General features: G+C 35.1%; 1 long non-coding RNA gene across 2 annotated transcripts; it reads left to right on the top strand.

The window, feature by feature from the left end:
* Window positions 1-395: 395 nt before the first annotated feature.
* On the top strand, window positions 396-2,939 carry LOC140875046 (uncharacterized). Of its 2 annotated transcripts, none has more exons than XR_012148303.1 (3): window positions 396-528; window positions 723-809; window positions 914-2,939. It is a non-coding gene; the product is annotated as an uncharacterized lncRNA (long non-coding RNA). The 2 variants fall into 2 exon arrangements; XR_012148304.1 differs by having other exon boundaries at window positions 906-2,939.
* The last annotated feature ends 1,903 nt before the right edge of the window (window positions 2,940-4,842 follow it).

The following is a 4,842-nucleotide window of genomic DNA, read 5'->3' as shown; positions in this document are numbered from 1 at the left end:
CGTTTTTTTGTTGGGTGTCCGATAATTTTATTATATCGAGTGACCTTTTAAAAAATAAAATAAATGCTACTTGTTCCAAGTAAAAAAAAAAAAAACACGATGGTTAAACTTAGGAGATCGTATACGGTGGGATGTTTTTTTTTTTTTTGAAATAGTATACGGTGGATGATCTTACTTTGAGGTAATATAAAATTTTCGTATTAAATATAATATTTTAATCTTTTTTTTGAAAGGCATAATATTTTAATCTTCAATGGGTGTGGAAATTATATTATGTTATTATTATAAATGGGCTAAAGGGTTTCAGAATTAATGGGCCTCACACTCAGAATTGGGCTGGAATGGTTATGCTGTTTTGGACTTCCCGTCAAAAGTCCAAACCGTCTTCGTCGCTACATGAACGGCACTCCGACAGCACGAGAAAGAAAATATTGCCAAGAAATTGCGCCGAAAGAAAACTGACCAATCGTAAACCGCAACTTCACCTTGTGCTCATCTTAGAACTGCTTATCACGGTTGTTTTAACAGGTAATCCTTTTCTTGTTTGATTTTTTGGGTTTTTTGTTTGAGTGGATTTTATGTTGAAATTTCAGAAAAAGATGACATTTTGTGGTGAATGAGGATTTTTTTTTGGGGGTGGAATATTGTTCTGTTGTTTTTCTTTTTGTGTTGAAAATTTCGTGAAGCCCTAACCGGTTAGTACCTATTTTGGCTTTGTGCAGGTGCTATTCGGAGAAGGTTCTTGAAGGGTTTATTTAATAAAGAAGAGTGCGTTTTTGAGTGGGAGAAGTACAGAGAATGCTTTATCTGTATGATAAGTTTTTGTTAATTGGATGTTGAATTAAAATTTTATTTATCTTGGGAATTCTGGTAAGAAAAGTATTGATCGTTTTATTCTTTGGGAGTTTGACAGCAACATTTGGATGATAAGCATCTAAGTCGATCCTCGGAAGCCGATGGCATTGTGGATTTAAACAGTCGAGCTGAATTTAAAGGCCATACTGGTGTTTTCTTGTGATCTTTTGCCAAAGATTAATCCTAGAAATTGATGTAATTTTTTTAGTAGTCACATTTTACTATTTTGTAAGATCGCTTGTTTCATTTGGTTATGAAGTGGTTGAAATTTTGAAATACTTGTTATTTTTAAAGTTTTGTTCTGTATTTATATGTAGAATTTTATGGACTTTGGTTGGTTATATTGATCCTCTGTTTGAGTGCCAGTGTAGCAGAAGAATTGATCTAGGGAAGGACTAGCATCAGATCCTTATCGATGATATAGTTAATGCTCACATTATAGTTTCTCTATTAAGATACGTGCTTAGATTATTAATGTGTGAACCGAAGCCATTTAGAGTGGGTCATCCTGGATTTTGGTGTTTAAAGGGTCAGACAAGTTATATCTCAGAGTGGCTCCATAAGAAATTCTGGATTGGCTTGTAAGATCAAAAGACTGCGTAGAATGTTTATTTTTGGATTTTGGTTCTCTTTTTTATGGCGTAAAACAAATTCTCATGGAATTGATGTAGTTTAATTGGTGTTTCAACTGGCATTTGATTGGTAATTAATCCTCGTGATCTCTTTATACTTTTGAACCACTAAACCTAGGCATCAGTTTTAGGGGGACATTCTTTATTTATTTTGATTACTCTTAGGGAAGATTCTAAAAGGTTTGACGTGGTCTTCACTCTAAGTGGCACATTATGGAAGTTTCTTTACTGTACAAAGTAAAATTCTTTGAAATTGCTGGGTAGACAAGTTTCATAGTCTTGACTTTTTACAAGTCATCATCCATTATGGACCAACTTTTCTACTCTTGACATCAGTTGGATTTTTTTTTTTTTTTTTTTGTGATGTGGGAACCCGCAGCCGCTATCTTCGGTGCGACACCAGTTGGAACTTGGTTACACGAATACCTACCCTTATTATTACTTTTTTCTGCCATATCGTGTGTTATTTGTCTGCTCTGATTATATGCTTTCCTAGACATTGTTTTCCTTTTGGAAGTGGAATAGCAGCCTACGTGGTTATCTGTCGGGAATTTGTGATAATAATGAAATGATGTACAATCCCAGTAAATGACTAGAAGTTTGTTCCCGCTGAGACAAATTTAGCAAGTTGTGTATATGGTACATTGGAACTTAGTAAAAGTTCTCAAGTTCTTATCGCTGGCGTTTCTTGAGTGTCTCTCCTCTCTTTCATGTTTCTAGAGAAAGCTCATTTGACATTGTAACTACATCGAACTACATAGCTGATAAGTGCATTTTGTGCACTTAATTTGTATATGGTTTTACTTGACTTTTGGAATTTATTGGTAGATATTGCGTGAAATTGTTGTTGTTTTTGTGTTTGTAGGAAGTTATGGGCTTCGATGTGTTCAAGTGGAAATAAGCTTAAAAGATGGAAGTTTACAAGGAAATTCAAGAGTTGGAAAAGAGAAGAAAAAGGCTGAGTTCGAGCTGGAGGGGCGCCCGCCCTATCCCTAGGCGCGCCCGCGCTGTTACTGAAGAATTCAAGAAGAAAAGTCGAGCTGAGGGCGCGCCCGCGCTATCCCTAGGCGCGTCCGCGCCGTTGAAAAATGTTCAAAAGTTTGTGTTGCGAATTGAGAGCGCGCCCGCGCCGTCGTCTGTTTGGAATATTAGAGTCCGACTGTTTATAGAAACTTTGGGGGATATCTTTGGTATTTTTTTGGACGATTGTTAGGTCATATTTAGGGGATTTTTCTGAGTCAAAAAACTATCTATCAGCCGCCAATACACACAATATTCGAGAGAGCACTTCTGTGAGTTTTTGGAGTTGAAGAATTGAAGATTGCTTGGAACGAAGACGAAGACTTTTCGACCGGACACGAAAGAAAGACTACGGCTTTGTTTCTTCTTTTTATTTTCTTTTGATTATTGAATTATGTTTGAGATATTAAACATTATTTGGTTTTTATTGAATTCGAGCATGAACTAAACTTTTCTAGTCTAGAGGTTGACTTAGCTTGGTTGAGACATATTCATGAATCTTTGATTTTAATAAATTGAATTTCTATAGATTAATTGTGTTTCTAGAATTGAATGTCTTCTTAATTTACTGGCCATAAATTGAGTTGTTATATTTACTTAGAATCGTTGCTCGGGAGAGGGGATTTTGAGTAGGATCAATAGGAACTACATTGTTAATTGTTTATATAGCTCGGTAGAGTATATAGCTTTAATAGAACCTTTAAGGAATATCATTTTACACATATCGCTACATCTAGATGGAATAGAATAATCTAAGTGTTCTTGGTTATTAATCGAAGGAAATTCATAAAATAGATTAATTAGGATTGAATATTGTCGAGACCAAGTAAAATCAAAACCTCTGGACTATTTTTCTCTGATTGATAATTCCTCGAAATTTGTGTATGTGTGAGCTTGATAATCTCTCTTTATTTATTTTATTTATTCTGCAAAATTCTCGAAGTTTGATTTTCTAGATAAAATTAAGACTATTTTAATTACAAGTATTGAATATTTTCATTTTACTCCCTGTGGGATCGACACTCTCTCTTTCATTATACTAAAACTTGACACTCGTACGCTAGCGAGGAAATTTCACAACAAGTTTTTGGCGCCGTTGCCGGGGAGTAATTTTGATTATTTTTTAGTCTTGTTACCAATTAGTCGAAGTTTTAATTTAGAGTTTTCTTTATTTTGATTTAAGTACTAATAAATTGCTACTGTTCTTAATTGCAGTTTATGCGAAGATCTCAAAGTGCGAATTCTTTGCTCTTTGATCCAGAGATTGAACGAACTGCAAGAGCTTTGAGAAAAGCTAGGAGAGAAGAACAATTAAACATGGCTGAAGAAGATGTCAATGAATTGCCTTTGGTGCCAATTAGAGATCATTTTAGGCCAACGATCCAGGCTCACTATTCTGGAATCGCTAGAGGGACAATAAATGCCAACAACTTTGAGTTGAAGCCGGCCTTAATCAACATGGTCAGAACCAATTCAATGGAACTGCCACAGCTGATCCTCACTTACACTTGCGCACTTTTCTAGAGATTACTGATACTGTTAAAATAAGTGGTGTTTCTGAGGATACAATACGCTTACGTTTGTTTCCTTTTTCTCTCAGGGACAAGGCACGGAGTTGGCTGCAGTCATTGCCACTAGGACGCATAACAACTTGGGAGGGCATGGCTGTGAAATTCTTAGAGAAATTCTGTAAGGCCCGAGATTATTTAATTTTAATTCGAGAATATTTAATTTGAGAATTTTTGGAGTTTAGATTTAAATTCTAATATTCTTAAATTATTTAGGATTGAAATTGAATTAAATAAAAGTTTCAAGGGCCAATTTGCAAATAGTGAAGAAATGAGGGGTCAAAGTGCAATTTTTATAGCTAGTGGAGGACACTTGTCTACACATGAATCTGAACGTATATTGTAAGCATTTTGAATCAGAATTATCAATTCCTTCAGCCCAAAATCGAGAACATCATCTTCTACCTTGGAATTTTGTCTTCCAAGTTAAATATTTCAAGATCCGTCCGATCGAATTAAATTCCGGGCATAGTTCTGCGATCCTTGAAAGACGAGCTTCGATTTGGTGTAAGTATCTTTATGATTCAGCATATTTCGAAATTGAGATGATAAGGAACTCAGAATTTGAGTATGAATATGTGTTCTTGAGATTCTATGTGTTGTATTATCGCAATCGGGTCGAAGATTGGATGACGTTTCTATTTCTTATGAATTTTTCAGCATGTATTTCGAAATGGTAGCTGCCGATATGCTGGTATATTAATGTATTTTGGCTGGTATATCATGTATTTGAAGTAGATATGAATGATAGATTGGTTGGATTTCAG

The sequence above is a fragment of the Henckelia pumila genome, chromosome 1 (assembly GCF_033568475.1).
Source record: "Henckelia pumila isolate YLH828 chromosome 1, ASM3356847v2, whole genome shotgun sequence".
Lineage (NCBI taxonomy): Eukaryota > Viridiplantae > Streptophyta > Magnoliopsida > Lamiales > Gesneriaceae > Henckelia > Henckelia pumila.
Note: the sequence above shows the minus strand (reverse complement) of the source record. Positions and strands in the feature narration are given on the sequence as shown.